The sequence below is a fragment of the Jaculus jaculus genome, chromosome 12 (genome assembly GCF_020740685.1).
Source record: "Jaculus jaculus isolate mJacJac1 chromosome 12, mJacJac1.mat.Y.cur, whole genome shotgun sequence".
Classification (NCBI taxonomy): Eukaryota; Metazoa; Chordata; class Mammalia; order Rodentia; family Dipodidae; genus Jaculus; species Jaculus jaculus.
Genome location: NC_059113.1, coordinates 104,515,602 through 104,539,917, shown reverse-complemented (window position 1 = coordinate 104,539,917; position 24,316 = coordinate 104,515,602).

The window sequence follows — 24,316 nt, the reverse complement described above, 5'->3', positions numbered from 1 at the left end:
GAGAGACGCCTTCCCTCTGTTGGTTGAGTTTTGCTGTTGGTCGTCTAATTTCCACTTCTGCTGTGGCTGCTGGCCAGTGTTAAGTAGAATTTTTCACTCGAAATCCCTATCAGCACTTGTCTATTGAACCCAGTGAGAGATCTTTCTTCAATTTTATTAACACTTTGGAAATTAACTTTGTTTCTGAGAATCCATTTTAATCATTTTGATTTGAAATTTTGCCAGATAGGCTGCAAGCCCTGAGCATGAATCACTGGCCCAGTGTGAATCAGAGAACAACGCTTGGGTCAGTCCTTACCTTTCCACCTCATTTGAGCCAGGGTCTCTCTCTCTCTCTCTCTCTCTTCTTGCTCTGGCACACTTATTTCTGTTGTGTTTCCTGAAAGCTTCCTGGAATCTGTTTGCCTTCCACCTCACTGGCAGCTGGGATTACCGAAGTCTGCCACATAGGGTCTGGTGGCTGAACTAAGGCACTCGGAGCTGATACTTGTGAGTGCTATATCCACTGAATTATTTCTTCAAATGTGGATAATGAATAATTATTGGGCTGTTCATGAAGCAGAAGTTATGTGGGATAGAGGGAAAGGATTAAGCGAGAAGGTGAATGTTTGTTCCAAATCACAAAAGCAGAATGTACAATGAGATTTATGTCTCTGCCAGATCTCCAGCAAGAGAGAAGTTTGGATGGGAAGCCGAGCAAGAACAAAAGGAAGTTAAATTTAAAACACACCTCATCTAAGAACATGTTCTACATCATCAGCCATCAGGGAAATGCATATTAAGCTACTTTGAGATTCCATCTCACACTTATCAGAATGGTTATCATCAAGAAATCAAATGAGGGCTGGAGAGATGGCTTAGTGGTTAAGCACTTGCCTGTGAAGCCTAAGGACCCCAGTTTGAGGCTCAGTTCCCCAGGTCCCACGTTAGCCAGATGCACAGGGCTGGAGTTCGTTTGCAGTGCCTGGAAGCCCTGGCGCGCCCATTCTCTCTCTCTCCCTCTATCTGTCTTTCTCTCTGTGTCTGTCACTCTCAAATAAATAAATAAAAAATGGACAAAAAATATTTAGAAAAAAATAGTTAAAAAAAAAATCAAATGAGGGCTGGAGAGAGATGGCTTAGTGGTTAAGGGACTTGTCTGCAAAGCTTAAGGACTCAGGTTTGATTCCCCAGGACCCACGTAGAACTAGATGCACAAGGTGGCACATGTGTCTGGAGTTCATTTGCAGTGGCTAGAGGTCCTGACTCGCCCATTCTCTCTCTATATATCTGCCTCCTTTTCTCTCAAATAAATAAATAAAATATTAAAAAAGAAATTAAGTGACAATAAATGCTGGTTAGGATGTGGTCCTGATGTTCCCAGTTTCTCACTCTCTCTCTTTCTCTCTCTCTCCTCCTTATCACCCTCTTTCTCCCTCTTTCCTGCGTGCCTGTGTGAATCGATAAAAAATTTAAACTAACAAATTTTTAAAAATCATTCCACTTTCAAATACATCGTACTAACATTTAGACCTTTATACACCTTCAGCTGTCTACATTCAACTCCTTTCCTTGGCTGCTTCTAGTAAGGTATTTTGTCCCCCCACTGAGAAAATTAGAGATACATGAGGTCATGCCCTCAAGGACCCACTCCCGTTAATTAGGTCATGCTTTCCAAGTGTCCATTCCCTCCCAATAGCCCATGAAATTATAAGCTATTGGTGGATTAACCCATTAGCGAAATCAGAGCCTCATGTTCCAACCACTTATGCCAAACCTGGCTTCTGACCTCAAATGTTACGGGAAACTGAAGCTCACAGCCTGGACACCAGAGACTGAAAGGAGAATCAGGGATGGAAGTTTATTTTCCATGCCAGTGTGGGCCCAAGAGAATCTCCTCCAAAGCCTGGACCCTGGTTCTTAGTGGTTCAGAGATAATATATTGTACCTGTGACTACTCTCATTATTGTTGAGTCTCAGAGCTCAGAGCCCCAGCCTCGTGCTAGAGACCTTGAGTATGTGATAAGCAAGTTTTATAGAAAGCAGAAACAAACGGTTAATTAGCATACATATGCCTACAGCTGTGCTATGGAGATAAATATATACATAAGATGATTTTCAGTACAGGTCAAAAAGTGCAGTACAGATCATGGCCTTGAAACAATTAAAACACTCACAATGTTGGGCATAATGGGCGCAAAAGACTATAGAGGGTGGAACATAACCAGTACAAAAGACTATACAGTACAAGATGTAACTTTGGGACAGGGACTTCTAGCTTAAATCTCCTTATCCCAATTTCCATCTCAAAAAGAAGACAGAGACCATAGCCACAGAGGAATTTAACAGACCTAGGGCAGTAACTGATGTAACAGAGAAAATAAACGGCAGATAAACAGAGACTTGGACTATATGGGACTCTGGCCTGTGTATGTTAAGCATGCTTTCAGAACATAACACTCAAGTAAGTGCACATGGGTCAAAAAAACATTTCATATATCTGGACTGTAAAGGAAATCACAACAAATTTCCCAGGTATTAAATCACACAAAATATATAAAGAAAATCTGATGAGAGGGAGGAGGGTTTTGCTCAGTGACAGAGCACTGGTCTAGTGTGTGTGAGGCCCTGGGTTTGTTCCTCAGAACCATAATTAAAAAATATATATATCTGATAGGGCTGGAGAGATGGCTTAGTGGTTAAGGCATTTGTCTGTATAGCCTAAGGACTCAGGTTCGATTCTCCAGGTCCCATGTAGGCCAGATGCACATGGTGGCACATGTATCTGGAGTTCATTTGCAGTGGCTGGAGGCCCCGGTGTGCCCATTCTCACACACTCTTTCTCTCTCTCTAATAAATGAATAAATAAAAATAAAATCTTTAAAAAAACTGATAGAAAAAAATGTATTTCTAAATAACTTATATGTCAAAGGAATAATCACACTAAATTATAAAACGTTTAAAAATAAAATATGATTCAAATGATATGAAACAATGTTTGGGATTCAACTAATGTAATGGTCAGAGGAAAGCCTATAGTGTAAGTGCATACACTGAAATTAGAATGAAAAAAAGCAAAACAAACAATATAGAAGGTGGAAGAAATTAAAAGTTAGCAACCAATGAAATTGAAAAGCACGTGTACCAAAGATAATCACTAATAATATTGCTAAATATTTATCCTGACTAATTGAGAAAAAAAGAGAAGTCAAAATTTATCAAAAACTTTCAACACTATGACACATTGGAAGGATGAGAGGATATTTTGTGTAACTTTATGCCAATAAATTCAAAATTTTAGATAACATTTACTGATAGAGGAGAAAATAGAAAATCTGAAGTCTTATTTTTTGTTAAAGAAATTTAATCTGCAACAAAACAAACAGCACAATGTAAACCTTCCTGTAAGGAAAATTCCAGGCTCAGAAGGACTTACTACAAAATCTTCCTTGAACATTTAAGGAAGGCTCATTAACACCATAAACGAAATGTTCTGGAGGACAGAGTTCAAAAGGAAAGCATGCAATTAATTTAATGAGGCTTGTGCGACAGTGTTACCAATCCCATCAGAAACTTCAAGGAAAGGAAAATGAAAACCCAGGTTGCCTCATATATAGAGCTGCAGATAACCTTGAAAAAAATAACATAACAAATGAGGTTTATTCTGGGAGGGAAATGTTGCTTTGGCATATGAAAAGTAATAATTTACAAACACAATAATCTTACTAAGTGCAGAAGGAGCATTGGACAAAAATCTAATATTCAGTTTTGGCTTAAAAAATAAATCCCAGGGCCAGGCTTGATGACACACACCTGTAATTCCAGCGTGGAGGAGGATGAAACAGAGACACAAGTTCTAGGCCAGCCTGGGATACAATGCAAGTTACTGTCTCGAAATCAATGATTTAGTCCACCAATCAGCAACCCCTTAGGAGACTTGAGACTTCCTTATTCCACAACAAACTATCAGAAATAATATAGTTTATGGTAAAACCTCCAGTTGAGAAGCAGAGCGCTATGTCAACACTAGCAGTTACATCCCATACCTTCCTGGGTGTCCTACCGATGTCAGGTCCCAGAAATCCCAGTGCTGGGGCTGCAGACATGGCTCAGGGTTCGCCTCTCTGGGACCCATGTAAAGCCAGATGCACAAGTGGTGCATGTGTCTGGAGTTCTTTTGCAGTGGCTGGAGGCCTGGCACACCCACACTCACTCTCCGTGTCTGCCTCATTGTCTTTGTCTCTCTTTCTCTCAAATAGATAAATAAAATATTAAAATTAAAAGAAGAAAGGAATCTTCATACCATCAGCAGAACGATGGACTTCTGATGTCTGGCACTGGCTCAAGAGCATTCTCTTCATGACCATGGGGCTTCTGCTTGTACTGATGATGGTCTGGATGTGCTGTTACCATGGGTTTTCTATTTGATTTTCTGCTTGATACCAATTCATCTGCCTACTACTAACTCACTATCTCCATGTGTTTCACAATCACACTCCATTGAAAAGATGTGTACCGTCATCAGTCCATTGTCATAGCGCGGAACTCTTCTCTGGAGAAAACCTAGCGAGCACTCCCTCACCACAGGCAGGGCACCCACCACAGACTAAAGGACAATTCCACTGAGTTCAACCTGGTGAAGCAGGGAGTGTATTGGTCTTCCTTCCAGAGCACAGTTGAGAGATTATTTTCGGGACTGTTGAGACCCCAGAGCAGCCAAGGCATTGAGGAGTCTGATCCTAGCATGGAGGACAATGTCACCATATGGCTGCTTAGATGGAGCCCAGATGATCTTCCATCCTTGTATACCCTATGCCCCATGTGCATTATTGCATACAGCTGATACAAGGGACACCTGAGATGCCAGGTGAGGGTCCTCAGATCCTCCTCAACCCCTTTCTAAGGGGACACGTCAGTACACCCAATTTCAAGTCTCTCGTGCAAGTTCACCATAGTTGTTTCCCTCAGAGAACCGTGTCACACAGCAACTGGGTCTTACGTTGAAAGGCAGAATGCTAGCATATCATTCAACCCTGAAGTTTCACTCCTATGTATACCATGGGGAAAACTGAGCTCTTATGTATCAGGAAGCATTAGTAGAGAGCCCATGGCCCAAAATATCATGGTATTTTTTTTCTACTATAAAACATAATTGCTTTAAATAATAGAATGAGCTAGCAAATAGTGATTACCACAGTGAAACAGAGTTATGGAAACAAATGAAATGCCAATGTTCCTAAAGGAATGAAAAACACAAAATTCTGGATAGTCACTCGTGTTGAGCTGGGTAGGAAGGAAGCAGGACTGTGGGATGAGGAGATGAGATAAGAAGAAGGATGGCATTTTATATTCTTGACTTTTTGGTTGGGTGATGGCTTCATGGGTGTTCATTATTTTGTCACTATGTAATGTGCTTATGCTAGACATATACAGTTCTTATATGTACAAGGTCTGTATATAAAAAGACCACATCTTTTACACAGGTGATAATACATAGGGAGAAAACGATTTGTACTAAGTGCCGTGGGATAAAGAAGTTACTACTTAGCTGGGCGTGGTGGTGCACGCCTTTAATCCCAGCACTCGGGAGGCAGAGGTAGGAGGATCGCCGTGAGTTCAAGGCCACCCTGAGACTACATAGTGAATTCCAGGTCAGTCTGGGCCAGAGTGAGACCCTACCTCGAAAAACAAACAAACAAACAAGAAAAAGAAGTCACTACTTCACATGTTTAATTAGAGGTTTATTGTATTTTTTACTCATCAGGCCTCATTGTATCAAACAGGTGAAGATTATCTCTGTTCTCTTGGTAGTGATACCAAGACACAGACACAAAGACAGAAAGTAATGGGAGATTTGATTGAGTGCTTGGCTGTCATCGTCAGATTACCGCACGTCACCCTGCCCACCCCACGGGTGGGTTTCCTATGGGCCATGTATTTAGCCCTGTTGCACTCAGTGGACTGTGATTGTGGTTTCCCAGGAGGCTGATATGGTGGGCTTGGTCATGTGGCAAGTAATAAAGGTAGAAAGTTCTAAGCAGACCGTGGTTACAGTGTAATGCCCCTCAACAGGCATGTGCGAAAGGCTTGGTCCCAGCCCAGGGCATGATCAGGGGGTGGGGCCTTCGGGGAGGAAGGTGGGTCATGGGGGCCTGTCCTGGAAGCAGATACTGATCTACCTCAGCTCTCTATCTGCCACACGGTGAGTAGTTTCTTCTGCCCCACGCTGCGCTTCATGGTGCACTGGTTTGCCACGAGAACTGGGATCCAAACTAATCATTTTCTCTTTGTACACCTCTCAGGTATTTTTGTCACAGTAATGGACTACTAATTCACCGTCCTTTCACCACAGGCTGAGTTGAACCTCTCAAAGGTAATTTTCCTTGCGTTTCTGAGTTTCCACTAACTTCCAATGTGCTTGTTGTAAATAGAAAAGTGCTAAGGTTTGATGATGTAATAAATAGTCTTTTAAAAAATTTAATGATTAAAACAAGTTGTTATTTCACATCTGCAACTGGTTACTTTGCCCAAGTCAAAATTCTGTAAGCATGATGGGCTCCTCACAGGTCACCCATCAAATTGTCCCTTATGGCATAAAGAGAAGCATGGCTGACTCCAGGGCTCGCTCTTCTCTCCTGGAGCAACGAAGTCTGGAGCTGAGTCCAAGCCATTGTGTGGTATTGTGCAGTCCAAACACACATGCATATTAATAGCTGCCTGGTAATTAGAGCCAGGCTGGAGCAATTTGCCAACAATGCTTTTCCAGCTTTCACACATCCCAATAAGGCAAAGAACAGATCAGAACATGCCAAAGTCTGGTGGTGCTTGATAAAATGGACCAAGTTGATTAGTCTTCTAATCCACAATGCTTATATATTGTGTCAAAGGGTTTAAGAGTCAAGGGAAGACAACAAAAGTTGCAAATGCTAGTTAAGCCAAGTTGAATGAAATCCCTGGCCAAACAAACTCCCAGAAGCCCAATGACCTTAAATGACAGAGCTTATTTTAATAGTGTGCATCTCAGGGCATCTTTTATCAGCAAGAGGGGAAAAGCAATAAGAATTTTATTTATGGGCTGGAGAGATGGCTTAGCGGTTAAGCGCTTGCCTGTGAAGCCTAAGGACCCCGGTTCGAGGCTCGGTTCCCCAGGTCCCACGTTAGCCAGATGCACAAGGGGGCGCATGCGTCTGGAGTTCGTTTGCAGAGGCTGGAAGCCCTGGCGCGCTCATTCTCTCTCTCTCCCTCTATCTGTCTTTCTCTCTGTGTCTGTCGCTCTCAAATAAATAAATAAATAATAAAAAAATTTTATTTATCTTGCATTTAAATAGCAATGAAAATACAATGAGAAAGTAATGCATGCTTTCTGACTTTTAATACTTAACCAAAGCATACAACGAATTGTCCTGCTTGGAGGACAGCTGTCTTCAATTCGTAGCAAGAGAGAGAACGCAGGCTAGCATTCCTCAGTCGTTAATTCCTCCTGCCCATTTCTCCAGTCAGCTTGCACGAAAGAAAGCTGGCATGGTTGAGAGCAACCTGAGAGCTTCAGCAGGAGTGACTGAGGTTGAATCCCGCAGCATGCCCCGAGGAGCTGAGAGAGGCGCTGGTACAGGGTAATGGAGCTTTGCTCAGGCTCCCCACGATGTCCTGTGCTGATGACCACGAGCAGGGGAGGGCACTGCCGCCTCCCATGCCACCTTCTCTGTGGTGACTTGGAGTGACAAAGCGGAAGAGCACGGCACTACCATCTGCTGAGAAGCAAGGGCCTTTTCCATGTTTTTCTCCATTTGCTGATGCAGTTAATGACATTCCATGTCTATTAATCAGAAAATTGAGACATAATGAAATAAAGCAATAGGGCACTCTGAGAAGAAAAAAAGAATGAACTGAAATTTAAACCTGGTACTCTTTCCAGCCTCTATGTCATAGTCTACCACGCAAACCTCTTTTAAGCAGTTGCGGTATCATTTTCCTCCATTGCCAAATTAAATACGGCATGATTATTTACATCTTATATTAGTTCTGGGCTTCTAGAAAAAAAATACTTGAGGGCTGGGGTAATGTGAAGCCTAAGGACCACAGTCCGATTCCCCAGTACCCATGTAAGCCAGATACACAAGGGGGCTCGTGGTCAGGAGTTTGTTTGCAGTGGGTAGAGGCCCTGGTTTGCCCATTCTCTCTTTCTCTCTTGTTTCTTTCTTTCTTTCCTTCCTTCCCTCCTTCCTCCTTTCTCGCTTGCTTTCTCTCTCTTAAATAAATAAATAAGCATTAAAAAAAGAAATACTTGAGTCAATTAAGTTCAAAGAAAGTTGTTTCATTCTGGTTCATGGTTCTGGAGGCTCCAGTGCAAAACAGAGTTGTCCCAATACTTTGAGCCAGTGACCAGAAGAGACCATAGGAGCAAGCTGCTCACATCATAAGCCAGGCAGCAAAGGGAAAGACAGGAAGAGGAGGATACTGGGGTCCACAAGCCATGGAGCCTGTGCCCCAATGACCTCGAGACCTCCCGCTGGGTCCTCCCTCTGAAAGGTCCACAGTGCCTTCCAGTGGCGACACCCTGGGGTCCAAACCTTTCTTTCCCACATGGTCCTTTGGAAGTTACTACTTATGTTCCAAGCATGGCACCATTATGACGCTACATCCTCATCATAATAACTTCATAAGGATTTGTTCCACTGTTATTTGTCTTAACACTAATGAATAAGTGGAAAGCTGCAATTCTTTTGAGAGTATTTATATTAACTAGAAGCGTGACCCCCAGTGCCCCCAATTAGTCTAGATTCCCTGATGCCTCAAAGGCAAGTTTTTAGTGTCCATGCTCATGACTGCCTCATTTTCGGAGATCACCCTCAGCAATTTAAAATACACTTGGTGGTACTTCAGAACAATTGTTTGACTTCAGCCCTGAAGCGCATAGACACACACATGGGCGTAGAGGTTAGGCTGGAATCGACCTGGAGGACTATGAGGAGAAAAGCTGGCTCATGACCCAGGAAGTACTTCTTCTAATCCTGTCTTCCCAGGGGTCAGGCTCGCTTGACTTGTCTAAATGACCTTGAAGTCCTCTAGGGCAGCCAGAGTCTCTGAACAAAGCCACCGGAGGTTTACTGAGCTTCATTTTGAAGTGGCTCTGACCAGGAGAACGTGACATGAGGTACGTGGCCACACAACCCTTTCGGTTATTTTACTGACCAGTGCCCTCTTAGTCATTCGGCCCACCGACCTGCTGCGAACAGACCAGAAACATTTTAGAGTTCCTAACTCACACAATAGACACTGAAATGTACCTACTCAAATCCTAATGCGGCTTTCTTTTCTTTTCTTTTTTGTATGTGAAGACTTGAAAACACAATTATTTGGGCTTTCCATGTTTTATAGAAGCAAGCACATTGGTTTTAAATATTGGAAAGCACATCATGTCTTTTCTGGGCTCATTGGATGCAATTGTGTAAAGAAAAAATGTGGAGGTTTCGCTGGTGCAGTTGTGATGTAGTTATCAAAGATAGGATGAGTTCGTTAAGTGGAGGACTCAGAAGGAATGGTAAACACCCAATTATTCACCCAACAGCTGTGCATGAAACACTACCATGCATGTGGAAGACACTCAATGAACTTCTTGTATTCTGTGAGGAACCAAACAAGACTCTCCCCTCTTCTCATGGGGCACACTGGGGAAAGGAAGACTTGTATATGTGTAATTAAAATCTCACAAAACAGGCTGGAAAGATGGCTTACCAGTTAAGGTGCTTGCCCGAGAAGCCTAAGAACTGATGTTCAACTTCCCAGGTCCCATGTGAGCCAGACGCACAAGGAGATGTAAGCATGCAAGGTCACACATGCGTATAAGGTGGCACATGTGCCTGGAGTTCGATTACAGTTGCTGGAGGCCCTGGCACAACAATATATTCTCCCTCTCATAAAAAATACCTCCCAAAACTTATAAAGATCTCCAAAGAAATGTAAGAAACAAGTCAGTACGCAGAGCTCCAAAGGAGTTTCAGAGATTAGATAGCTCAATAAAAAACCACCGGCTATTCCATCTGATTTTCTTTTGGCCAGGGGACATAGTAGGCATTGGAACATCCCTGAGATAAGCACAGTGTTGCCCCAATCAAGAGAATTTTTATTTTTATGCAACTGCTTATTAACTTTTGCAAGATGTTACTTGAGCTGTTGTTTTTTTTAAATTAAGATTATTTATTTCTAAATTTATTTTTATATTTATTTATTTGAGAGAGATACAGAAATAGGCAGAGAGAGAGAGAGAGAGAGAGAGAGAGAGAATGGGCATGCCAGGGCCTCCAGCCACTGCAAATGAGCTCTAGGTGCGTGTGCCCCCTTGTGCATCTGGCTAACATGGGTCCTGGGAGTCGAACCTGGGTCCTCTGGCTTTGCAGGCTAACGCCTTAACTGCGGAGCCATCTCTCCAGCCCAAATTTATTCACTTTTGACTCTTCCATACTTGGCTACTGTGTGTCTCCATCCCATCCCTCCTTATTACCCTCCCTCTTCCCCTTTCTCCTCCCACTAGAACCTTCTTTTTCCCGTCAGGCCTTCCTCCTTCACCCAGGCCTCCTTTGTTAATTTTCCAGTCACTGATTGAATCAGGGGCTCTTGCTCAATCGTGAGTGGGAGGGTATTTACTGGCCAGTGAGCAGTCCTTCAGTGGCTGTCCACCCAGAGGACCTGCCTTGTCCGTCTCCCCGCAATCAGCCTGTGGTCTCCTGAGCCCCTCCCTCATCTAGGGTGAGCAATTGGCAGGCTCAGGCACATGCAGGAAACCCATGTGCTGTGAGTCCGTGAGCTTAGTGGATTGGATTCCGAAGACGGTGTTCTGCAGCCCACCCTCCCCCGTCCCTTCCTCCCTGTGGTGATCTGACTCAGGCATCCCCATAAACTCAGGTGTTCTGAATGCTAGCTTCCCAGCTGATGGAGATTTAGGAATTAACACCTCCTAGAGGCCGTGTATTGCTGGGACTGGGCTTATGGGTGTCATAGCCAGTTTCTCCTGTTGTTGTTGTCCACCTTATGTTGGCCAGGGGGTGATGGCCACCTTCTGCTCATGCAGTCGTTTTCCCCTGCCATCATGGAGCTTCCCCTCGAGCCTGTAAGCCAAAATAAACCTCTTTTTCCCAGAAGCTGCTCTTGGTTGGGTGATTTCTACCAGCAATGCGAACCTGACTGTGGCACTCCTGCTCTTCCCTTCTTTTCGCCCCCTCTTCTTTGAGGTCGCTGAGCCTTGGAAGGAGTGGGTTAGATGTCATGTTTAGGGCTCAGCATGAACTAGCTGTTTATTCTTGGTGATGTTGCCATCTTTGGGTCTCTGTAACCACCTCTGTCCTTTACATAAATCAAGTTCTGGGCTCCAGGCGAAGAGCGGAACCAATCGTCACGACAGAGGTAGGGAGGAGGCTGAGGCAGAGGCGGCCTCTTCTTATCCAGGTGTTACCTTTAAACAAAATGCCTGGAGCAGAAGCTGCACACCATGAACCGACACCTCATTAGTCTCTGAGGTAGTCCCTTTAAATTTTCAAAGTAAAAAATAATTGTGATTGGCAAATTTTGCTGTGGTTAGTATTTACATGTGTTAAGGGCTATCTTTGTATAGATGTTATATAGAAAAATACCAAATGATCATGTTTGATTTTAGAATTATTTCTAAAGTATAATCACTGTAAATAAATAACAAACATAATACTTTTGCCCTTTTTATTGCAGACCAAGTACAGTTGAGTTAATAGGCTCTTAGAGATCAAATTACACTAATCCCTCCCAATATGTAATTAGCTTTTCAATACATGATACTTTAGGAGGGTTCCCTTAGGAGTTTCATTATAATTTTGGTTTTGCTTCCTCCCCCCCCCCCCAAGGCAGAGTCTCACTGTAGCTCAGGCTGACCTGGGAGTCATTCTGTAGTTGCAGGCTGGCCTCACACTCACAGCGACTATCCTACCTCAGTCTCCTGGGTGCTGGGATTAAAAGTGTGCCCCATCTTGCCGAGATCATTATAATGTTGGTTTCATTAAGAGGTTCATTATAATTTTGGCTTACTCAGTTGACTGGAAAAGTAAAAATACGGGAACTGATGCTCAGTGGTTAAGGCAATTGCCTGCAAAACCTAATGACCCAGGTTTGATTGCCCAGTACCCATGTGAAACCCAATGCACAAAGTACCACATACATTTGGAGTTCATTTGTAGTGTCTGGAGGCCTAAATACATAAATAAAATATTTAAACCGGACGTTGTGGCACATGCCTTTAATCCCAGCACTCAGGAGGCAGAGGTAGGAGGATTGCCATGAGTTCGAGGCCACCCTGAGACTACAGAGTGATTTCCAGGTCAGCCTGAGCTAGAGTGATACTCTACCTCGAAAAAGCAAAAAACAAAACAAAACAAAACAAAGCCATATTTTTAAAAAGTAAAAATATGGTTAGAGGGACTGGGAAAATGGCTTAGTGGTTAAGGTATTTGCCTGCAAAGCTTAAGGACCCTGGTTTGATTCCACAGGATCCACGTAAGCCAGATGCACAAGGGAGCACATGTGTCTGGAGTTCGTTTGCAGTGGCTGGAAGCCCTGGCGTGCCCATTCTCTCCTTCTCTCTGCCTCTTCATCTCTCTCTCTCTCAAATAAATAAATAAATAAAATATGTAAAAAATATGGTTAGACTGTTTAGATTGTTAATTATTTCTATTTTGTAGTACTATTTATTTGTTACTTCCTAAGAAACTAAAATAATATTTAAGAAGTTGTTCTTTATCATTTTATGAAATCACAATGGTTAACTGGAATTTATCCTAATTCACTGTGTTATAAGAATGTAACTGAATAGTCCTTAGCTTACCTACTTGCCTTTATCTCTTAAAAGAAATAAATCATTTTCTTCTTATGCAAATTTAATAGTCTGAAACTTAGGCCACTGCAGCTTATCCAAGTCTATTTTTCAAATATACGGAGTGTACTATTTTTTTTTACAGCATCAATGAAGTGCTCTGGAAAGAAAATGTTTATAATTTATCAAATAAATTGCCAGTTCTTCCAATGTGTCTTCTTTACACTACCCTGTCTCTCATAATCCTAGGTTAGGAAAATTCTGTGAGTGGAGCAATTCCAGAAGAACTTGTGCTTATCTTAGGACATTAGCGTGATGTTTGGAGCCCTTCCTGCAGCGATGTGCTGTTACTTTCGTAAGGTAATGAGTCAGGGAGGAGAAATGTTTGACCTGGTACATGAGTACTGGGCAGCATTGGGAACATTAGCTCCTTGAGCCCATGCCGGGCTGGGTCACGCACCATGCCTCTCATAAATTAGGTGGTTTTACACTTGTTCTTTCCATCTTGTTCTGGGAAATGTTCAAAACTCTGATCTCTGTGCCTGCATGTTGACGTGTGGGACTTTATTTCATTTCATGCTGAGATTTCACTAACATGAAACTGCAAAATTGGGATGGAGAGGATCTAGTTGGAGCTGCATGTATTAATCAGTTTTCAAAGTCACTGCCTTTTCACTGGGTAGACAAGATTTCACAGTTTGTCACCACCAACTCTAAAAGCTGAATGCAATTTTAGTCTAACAATTCAACACATGGATATAAATTAGTTATTTTCAATACCAACAAAATTCATATCTAAACTGGTACAGCATTTTGACATCTTTATCTTCCTTGATTGAATTAAAGTTAATATTACTTTTCCTTAAGTGTGAATAATTCTCGGGAGGGGGGTGTGATGGAAGTATCAGGTTTGTGCATTCATGCACCTTGGTAGTTACAGTGTGGTGAGTATCTTAACAGTTACGGTCACGTGTGGGAGGGTGTAGCAAGCAGATTACTATCACTTCCCGGTAAATACCATGTGAAAACCGGAGGTTCCCGCTGTCAACGTCACCACCTCCAAAATGACCGGAGTCAACTTTTTCTCTTGCCCCTGCCCCTGTGTCAGTGGAAACCAAAAGCAGAACTTCTCTTTGAGTCACAGAGAACGGGGAGAGAGAATGAGGTGCCAGGGCCTCCTGCCACTGCACGTAAACTCCAGACCTACGTGCCACTTTGTGTATCTGGCTTTCTGTGGGTACTGGGGAATTGAACCCAGGCTGTCAGGCTTTATGAGCCAGCACTTTTACTGCTGAGCTAGCTCTTCAGTCCCATCCAATAACTTTGCCATGTGAACTTGATCAACTGTCACTAAGCATAACACGCGGCTGTGCTTGTCTTGATTTGAGTGCAGAGAGAGAGAAGTGAGGAAGAAATGGTTCAAGACCCAAATGGTCATGTTTAGAATCTACTTCAAGTTTACAAGCATTGCCGTGTAACAATTTTTTCACCAGTGCTATTTGCATAGCAGACAAGATTTTTAACAAATTTGTTTATTTACTTATTTGCAAGCAGAAAGGAATAGAAGAGACACAGAGAGAATGGGCACGCCAGGGCCTTCAGCTGCTGCATATGAAGTCTGGGTGATGTGCCACTCTGCATCTGTCTTTACATGGGTACCGGGGAACCGAAACCAGGTCATTAGGCTTTGCAGGCAAGGGTCTCAACTGAGCCCTCTGTCCAGCCCAACAGGCAAGTTTTTTACATGAAATGTTTTGTCCTAGGTACGTATTAGTGCTTGAGGTATTTTAAAGTAGAAGTAACCGTAATTCTTTTGTAAACAGCCTTAAGAATCTGTTGGTAAATACTGTGCTTGGCAAGAGAATTGTTAAGCAGTCTCTGTGAAAGGCCACTGTCTGTACCTGTTCAGAGGCTGAGGGAGATGGAGGGCAGAAACTTGAAGACATCTTGTTTGTGTGTGCTGGCGAACTTCACTTGGTTCTTCACGTCACGCATGTGCACCACATTCAGCTTTGACGCCCTGTAGAGATTACGTGTCTGGAGAAATGGCTCCTCATCTTATAATATCTAGCTTCCTGACATCAGAATTTGCCAGTGCAATGTAGCAGTAGAGTGAACAAGCTGGCATGTGGAATGCACTTTGTGTTAAAATTCACAAGAAATGCTGTTCTGAAACCATTTAGGACGTGAGATGTTGAACCCTGCCTTGAAATATCACGCATGCATGAACCTGACCTCCGTTAGCAGACATGGGAAAGGCCCTAAGCTAGAATATTCCTACTTAAGACCCTTTCCAGTTGTAGCCTGTGTTAGGTGCATGCAGCTTATGCACTGGATGGACATATGTACTATGAAATTCAAGTAGATGATTAAAAATGCATACTGTGTGGTTAGAGAGGAAGGGCTAAATACAATGCCCTTTAGGGATTCTCCTGTTCCTCCGTGGAAATGGGATTGTTGATCGTGATATTCAGGGTGGACGCTGAGTGTTCGCTCGGTGGTGACTTGGTTGGAGGGCAGGAAGAAATAATGCACGGAGAGGAGAGGTGTACGCCTGCTGGGCTGGTTCTCCAGCCATTGTTCTTTACATGCAATTGAGTTAATAGTGCTCAAAATTACAGGGTAACATGCACTCTCTTTCTCTCGCTCTCTCAAAATAATAATGAAAATAAAGAGCTGGAGAGATTGCTTAGTGGTTAAGGTGCTTGCCTGCGAAGCCTAAGAATTCATGTTCAAATCTCCAGGTCCCACGTGGCCCAAAGCACACTGATGCAAGCTTACAATGTCCCACATGCTCCACAAGGGGGCGCACATGTCTGGAGTTTGTTTGCAGTGGCTGAAGGCCCTGGTGCACCCATTCTTTCTCCCTCTCTCTCTCTCTCTCACACACACCCACCCACCCACACACACTCTCTCTCCCTTTTTCTTAAAATAAAAAATAAAAATAAAGGATTGCAAGGTAAGTCCTAAAGCCTTACAGGTAGTGTTATGGGAAACTGAGTCACAAAGTGATGGCACCAGAGTGGAGAATCAGAAATTGTATTCATATTGACATGGACTCAGGGAACTAACTTCCAAAGCCTGAGTTCTGAGAGCTTCTGACATCATCTTGAGTTCTTTATACTACTGGTGAGTTACAAGTTTCTAAGGTTACATGATTGTGGGATACAAATAGAAAATTCTTTAGCAATCAGTCAGTGATAAGAAAGTACACGCGTAGAACAGAAAGCGGTTTGTTCAGAGGTGTTTGTATCTAGGGCTGACTAGCCAGAGAACACAGAAGCAGGGTGCAGCTGTATAGACAGGGAGGAGACTCGGGGTTATGCTGTCTCCCTGGTAGAGGCTTGTACAGTAGAAACTCACATTTTAGGTTATCGCCTGGGTCTTGTTTCTTGTTTAATTTCTCCTACCACAGTAGCGCAATAATCCCTCTATGACTGACCTAGGAAGGACTATCTTCTGGCTGTCACCTTGGATATCCTCCTGACATTGTTTTGAACTTAGTCCCTAGAATGGTGCCAATGGACAAGAGGAAGGGAAGGGAAGGGCTCTTTGCCAGGCTCTCTGTATATAAAAGACACTTTTCACTTAAAGCCATGGCTTTGTAAGTGCATTTTTGTTAGAGTTCAAAAGTATCATGCAGTCATTATTTTGCATCTACGCTTTTAGATGTCCTGAGAGGACAGTGTGGTATGGTCAGAAGTAGAGCTAGCAAACTGGTCAGTTAAAGATGCCTGTTCTAGCCTGGTGTGGGGGTGCACACCTTTAATTCCAGCACTCAGGAGGCAGAGGTAGGAGGATCGCCATGAGTTCAAGGCCACCCTAAGATTACATAGTGAATTCCAGGTCAGCCTGGGCCAGAGTGAGACCCTGCCTTGAAAAACAAAACAGAAAAACAAACCCTGTTATATGTGCTGAAGAGATATCTTAATGGTCAAGACACTTGACTGTGAAGCCTAAAGACCCAGGTATGATTCCCCAGGACCCACATAAGCCAGATGCACAAGGTGATGCATATGTCTGGAGTTCGTTAGCAGTAGCTAGAGGTCTTGGCATGCTGATTTCTCTCTCTCAAATAAATAAATGAATAAAGTATTTTTAAAGATACCTGCTATAGTCAATGATAAAGATACATCTTGGATGTGAAATTGTCACACCACCTGCGGGCAGTGTGAGTCAGGATGTGTTCATCAGGCTGGTGGCAGAGGGTGGAAAGAAGTCTATGCGGAGAGGGGTGCCCAAGGTACATTTGGATTTCTGCATTTTGACAAGGGCTATGGGTGCCTGATTGACTAGCTGTACTACAGGAAGATGCTAGTTGAATGGGAACTTACCCTCGTGTCAGCATTTCCATAGTACAGATCTGATACTAGTTCTCTTAGAAATACTGCATGCCTCATTTGAAATTGAGCATTATGGCAATGCAGCATTTGAATCATAACTCTGCCAATACTTCTATCTAAAGGTCTGTTGCCACTTTTGTCTCCAGTGCAATTTTTGCGTGGCAGGAAGGCAGACTCCCAAGCTTTCTAACAGATGGAGCTGCTGCAGTGTATTTATGGCGGCCTTGAGATTCAGAGTTGGTGAATATTCATGGTGTATGGAAAGCATGACACCATGCATTCCAAGCTAAAACAGAATATCGTGTGTTCACACGCAGGACCTGGGACACGTCCCTCTGAAGTGTGATTGTGGTGACTGTTCTTTGCTTCCTTTTATTTCTTAAAATGTTTAGATATGTAACAAAGTTTTGAAACCTGAAAAAAGCTTACTCAATATACAATTATTCAATATCTTTAAAAATATTTATTTAGCTTAAAAATGTTTTATTTATTTGCAAGCAGAGAGAGAGAAAGAAAGAGAGAGATTGGAGAGAGAGAGAGTCAGAGACTGGGTACTCCAGGGCTTCTTGCTATGGCAAACAAACTCTAGACACATGCACCACTTTGTGCATATATGTTTGTGTGGGTACTGGGGAGTTGAACCTAGGCTGTCAGGCTTTGTAAGCAAGTGCCTTTTACCACTGAGCCATTTCTCCAGCAGCTTGACATGGTATAGTCAAAAGTGGAGCTACCAAATTAGCCAGCTTAAAAATAGTTGTTATATGGGCTGGAGAGATAGCTTAATGGTTCAGGCACTTGACTGTGAAGCCTAAGGACCCAGGTTTGATTCCCCAGGACCCTTGTAAGCCAGATGCACAAGGTGATGCATGCATCTGAAGTTTATTTGTTTATTTGCAGTGGCTAGATATCCTGGCATGACCATTCTCTCTCTTTATCTGCCTCTTTTACCCATCCTCTCTTTCATAAATAAATAAAATATTTAAAAACAAAACCAAAAAAAAAAAAAAGAAGCTTCTCTGACCAAAGCTGAGAGCATCATTAAATTGTGGACAGAAACAGAAATATTTAGAGGGCAGTTTGCCTGGTGCAACTTCTGTCTGGTACTCTTTTAAGAAAATCAGGCTTCCGGGCCATGGTAGTGCTCACGGTGAGATTTCAACGGCAGCTGTGTGTGAGAGCTGCAACCCCAACAATGACAATAACAGTTCAGTAAATGGACATGAGACTCTGAAGATCAAGTTCTCACCAGCAAAATGAGAGAGGCTGGGAGCAGGCTGGATGACCTTGCGAGCTGCTCCTGGCTCTAGGGCTCTTCTGTTTGCTCCTGGCCGCAGTCCACGATCTCGCTTCTCTGTGGGGCTTATGTCGCCACACCTCCCCTCTTCAGACCCTGCCCCCCGCCCCCCCCCCCCGCACTGTGGCTCAGGACTCACGGTTCTCCTATTGCCTTGATCCCCTCTCTCTCCCGTTCATAGACGCTTGTTTCACCTCCCTTTACGTCTTGGAATTGCCTCCAACTCCAGCTCTCTGTCTTTTTACTTCATGGGATGCTGTAGTCTCGGCTTTCCCTCTCCAGCTTAACAGTGTTTAACCATGAGCTGTGAGTCTTTCACTTGACGGCATTGCATCTCAGCACATCCGGCCCAATCTTTCATTGTCGGGCCCTTCTTGACATCACCTTTCACCCAAGTCATGCTTAGCTCTCTTTAATTCCTCCCTCCCTCTCCCAAGTGACACCCCAAGCCCCTGAGCCATCACTGCGTCCCCTTTCTCTGATCACTTACGGACATCCTCCTGCAGGATCTCAGATGAAAACAGATTCATTCCTGCATTGCATTCTTGACTGTAGCCTTGTTCTTCTTGGATCTCAGTTACATGCCTACTGGGTGACGTTTTTGTCTGTTAGTTTTTCAAGGGGGGCGGGTCTTGCTCAATCCCAGGCTGACCTAGAAGTCACTATGTAGTCTCAGGCTGGCCTTGAACTCACAAGAATCCTCTTACCTCGGCCTCCCAAGTGCCAGAATTAAAGGAGACTGCCACCACTCACAGCTCAGGGGGACTTTTTCTAAAATTTTTATTTTATTTATTTGAGATAGAAAGAAAGAGAAACAGAGAGAGAATGGGCATGCCAGGGCCTTCCGCTGCTGCAAATGAACTCCAGTCACAGGTGCCACTCTGTGCATCTGGCTACGTGGGTCCTGAGGAATTGAACCTGGGTCCTTTGGCTTTGCAGACCAGTGCCTTTACCGTTAAGACATCTCTCCTGGCCCCAGGGTGACTTTTGAACTCTGAAATTCTGTCCATCCTTTTTTGGAGGGTATGGAGACCTTCATTGACTTTTCATGGGCTGTCATGTGACACTTGGAAATTTTGCTTGCTTCCAGATCTGTGCTGGCCGCAAAGTTTGATTATAGATATCATAAATAACATGTCTTACACAAAGATATATGACAACTTTCGAAAAGAATATGCAGGCAGATTATGACTGCAAACATAAATAGTAATTTCTTCAATTTTAGTGACTCTGGACTTGCTCTCTGTCTGGTACTTAGTGATTCCGCAGTCTATGGTTTACACTAGTACTCACTCAGTGCGGGACATCCTATGACTTGTGACACGTTTTGTTCCTTTTTTTTTTTTTTTTTTTTTTTTTTTGAGGCAGAGTATCATTTTAGCCCAGGCTGACTTGGAATTCACTCTGCAGTTACAGACTAAGTGATCCTCCTACCTCTGCCTCCCTGGTGCTGGGATTATAGGTGTGTACCACCACGCCTGGGTCTGTGACAAGTGTTTAATGATACACATGCATCATTCTAGAATTATGTACAATAACTTCAGTGGACTAAAAATCCTCTGTGTCCTGTCTTCTCACACCTACCTAACCCCTCACAAACAATATTTTTAAAAATATCTTCATAATTTCATTTTTTATAGAAATTTTTTGTTTACGGAAAAGTATTTTGGACCAAATAGTAGCTTTTCTACACTGGCTTATTTAACTTAGGAATATGTATTTAAGTTTATTTCCTTAATTTCTTTTCAGTTATGAATAATTTCATTTTATAGATGGACCAATTTATCCATTCACTATAGAAAGACATCTTGATTTCTTCCAGTTTGCTCAATTATGAATGGAACTGCTATAAATATCCATAAGCAGGTTTTTCTGAGAACATTTATTTTCAGTTCATATGTGTAAATATCAAGGAATATGATGCCTACATCATATGGTAAAATTATGTTTGGTTTCATTTTAAAACCTGCCAAAATCTTCCAAAGACTGTCATGCCATTTTGCATCTCACCAGCAATAAATGAAAGCTCCTTTGCTCGACAATCTCTCAGACTTGGATGTCGTCAGTGTTTTTGATTTTGGCAGTTCTAACGTGTACACAGTAGTACCCTGCTACCCTGTGATTTGCTAATGGCAGTTAGTGGAGAGTATCCATGGTATTTGGAAAGGCCACTGCAAACCAATCCCAGACACATACACCATGTTATGCATCTGATTTTACCTGGGTTCTAGGGAACTGAGCCTGGGAAGGCAGGCTTTGCAAGCAAGTGTCTTTAACCACTGAGCAATCTTCCCAGTCCTTATGTTCATTTTAAATTGAGTTGTTTTCATATTGACGAGTTTTAAGATTCCTCTTTTTGACCACCAGCCCTTGCCATATATGTTTCTCAATCTGTGGCATTTTATTTTGCATTCTCTTGGCAGTGTCTTGTGCAGGGCAGACGTTTCAATTTTCAATTGACTCTAACTTGTCAATTATTTCTTCTAAATAATATGCTTTCAGTGTTAAATCTAAAATCATACTGCCAAATTCAAGGTTGTGTTGATTTTGGAGACTTTCAGAGCTATGTATTTCACAGTTAGCGCCATGATCCATTTTGAGTTAAGTTTTCTGACAACTGGAAGCTTAATTAATTTTTTGGCCTGTAGGTATGTAATGTGCCTTGGCCGTGCTGAAAGACCTTCCCTGTTATGTTGCATTCACTCCTTTGCCACCGCGCCAACTGCATTTCTATGGGTCAGCTCCTAGGCTGTATTCTCTTCCATTGATCTAAGTGTCTTGATTATTGCAGCTCATTTTATTGTAGCTCCTTTTCATTGGTTGGATTCAGGTGTCCCCCATAAACTCAGGTGTTCTGAATGCTAGGTTCCCAGCTGATGGAGATTTGGAAATTAATGCCTCCTGGAGGGAGTGTATTGCTGGGGGCGGGCTTATTTATGGGTGTTATAGCCAGTTTCTACTTGCCAGTGGTTTTCCACCTTATGTTGGCCAGGGGGTGATGTCTATCCTTTGCTCATGCCATTGTTTTCCCCTGCCATCATGGAGCTTCCCCTTGAGCCTGTAAGCCAAAATAAACCTCTTTTTCCCATAAGCTGCTCTTGGTTGGGTGATTTCTACCAGCAATGCAAACTTGACTGCAACAACATATATGTATGTATGTATATATTGCTGTTTTGAGGTAGGGTCTCACTCTAGTCCAGGCAGATCTGGAACTCACTCTGTAGCACCAGGCTGGCCTGCAACTCACAGTGATCCTCCTACCTCAGCCTCCTGAGTGCTGGGACTAAAGATGTGTGCTAGCATGCCCAGCATTTTATAATTTTAAATACATGTAAAAAGTAAAAGTATAGGTATTATCCCATAGTAGCCTAAACTTCTTCAACACAAAGGAGTGCCAGCATTGGAGGTGGGAATTTTACTAAGTCCTCAACCTCTTAAATGGCTTGTGTGGCTCCACGACCAGACCTCCCTGGCTCTTCCTCCACGTCCGGGCATTTCACCGCCCGGGCATTTCACCACCACCGGCACTAAGTTGGCACCCCCTTTGTACTACACACTCCTGTGAACTTTCTCTGCTGCCTGGCTTTTTGCCGCAGAGTCATGTTTTTTCCTTGAAGACTCAAATCAAGGATGGCTTTACTCAGAAAATTTTCCACATCCATCCCAGCCAGCAGGACTCTCCTTCTTATATGCACGGCGCCACTGTGAAGTCCTTGTTTGCGTAGCCGACGGTCTCTTGGTAGCTGGGGCCCCAGCCCTTTGCTTGCCACCCCCAAACCACTGAATGTCAAGCCCCTGCAGGCTTTACTGAAATGTCAGCTTGTCTCCAAATTTTATGTTGCTTTCGGGGCTATTGAAAAAAATGATCTTAGTAAGAGACATTTCCTTACAACAATGCTTTCAGCCAGCTCAGTGACTATTATTAATTGACATTGACATTGACATTGTTTCAGAAGATGCTGGTACCTTCCGTGGGTGCCATGGAGCTCTGTGGGTGTCCGCAGTCTTGCTTGGAGGTGGGTGCTACAGTGCCTCTTGCCTCCGGTCAAATCTGATCATGGATATCCATGTTGTTACCAAGCTGGGAAAACTATGAATGCACAGTCATTAACTATGACCATCGCGTGTCATTCTGAGCATCCTGTCAAGTAATATAAACGAAAGGCTCATTCAGGCCATTTGTAACAATGCTAGTGGGTTCATTCAGCTAAGTTTGTTCATACCACATTGTATAATGTTTCAAAAGTGAGTAAGAAATGGACCTAGAATGTTCTTAGGCCTAGGGACTAATTATGAAGGATATTGGTTATTAGCCTAATTGAGTATTTCTTTTCTTCTTCCAAAAACTGAAATACCAGGGCTTGGGGGATATCTCAGCTGGCTAAGTACTTGCTACATAAGTGTAAAAACCTTAATTTGGTTTCCATCACCCACGTGACAGCCGCATGCGGTGCTATGTGCCTGTAGTCCCAATGCTGGGCGGCAAAGAGAGGAGGATTGCTGGGACCTTCGGGCTAACTAGTCTGGCTGAGTTGGTTATCTCCAGGCTCAGTGAGAGAATCAGTCTCAAAAAGCAAGGTATAGGGCTGGAGAGATGGCTTAGCAGTTAAGGCGCTTGCCTAAGAAGCCTAAGGACTCATGTTTGACTCTCCAGCTCTCACTTAAGCCAGACACGCAGGGATGCAAGCGCGCGAGGTCTCACATGTGCACAAGGGGCGCGCACGTCTGCAGTTTGATTGCGGTGGCTGAGGCCCAGGTGTGCCAGTTCTCATTCTCTGTCTCTCCCACACACACATTAACAAAAAGGTGTAGAGCAATTGAGGATGACACTTGATGTTGACCTCTCTCTTTTTACACACACACACACACACACACACACACACACACACCCCCGAGATCCCTGTGTAATACTTCTATTTGACTCACATTTAAACTCCATTTACTTATTAATGGAGAACAACTTTATATTCTTTTTGCTAAAAAAAACAAATTTCTAAGTATTGGAGGGAAACAGACGGGAACACTTGACACTTGCAGAAGCCATCTCTGGAGTGTGTGCTTTTAACTGGAGGCTTCCAAATGCTAACTTCCCCATGTCTAAATTAAAACAGATTGCCTCTTATTTGTATCATACTGTCCATGCTTGCATAGTTGGAAGTTTCATAATATAAGCAATTATTATGAACGATAGCTAGCAAGTTCAAAACTCACTTGACATTTCATTAAATGTGGCAGAACTACTCTTATGGACATCATCCTTACAGTTAGTGTCATATTCATATAGATTAGAGATGTAGGTGTTCACATAATATAAACCAGAGTGTCATTTCTTTAACTCTGGTGACAACAGTCATTTTGAATTTCAAATATAATTCCCAAGTGAAAAAAATATATATAAAATCTCTTTCAGCCGTGAGAATGGTCACCAGGGATTGATCTTTCTGGTGTCACTATACTTGGTGACTTCATTTGCCTTTAGGCGGAAGCCTAACAAGAAAGAAAAGGTTTCTTATTACTTTCTGGAGCTGTCTTGAAGGGCACACTTCCTGAAATGGAAGAAGCCTTTACAAGTTAACAGACGTTAGGCTTCTGAGGCACCTTGGAAGGTCTGGGGAGGACCCTGGGCTGGCCTCACTCTACAGCCTGACTCTCACACTCTTCCCCTGCCTTTTTGGAGAGACAAAGGGAAGGCTCCTGGTGTCCTGCCCATTGGAATCTAAGTCAATACCGTGAGGGGCTTACTGGGGCAGGAAGCAAAGGGATTAGACAGGAGTTCCAGAATTTGTAGTTCAGGATTTTATGGTTTTTTTTAAAAGATGTATTTTTATTTATTTATTAGAGACACAGACAGGGGTAGGAGGGAGAGAG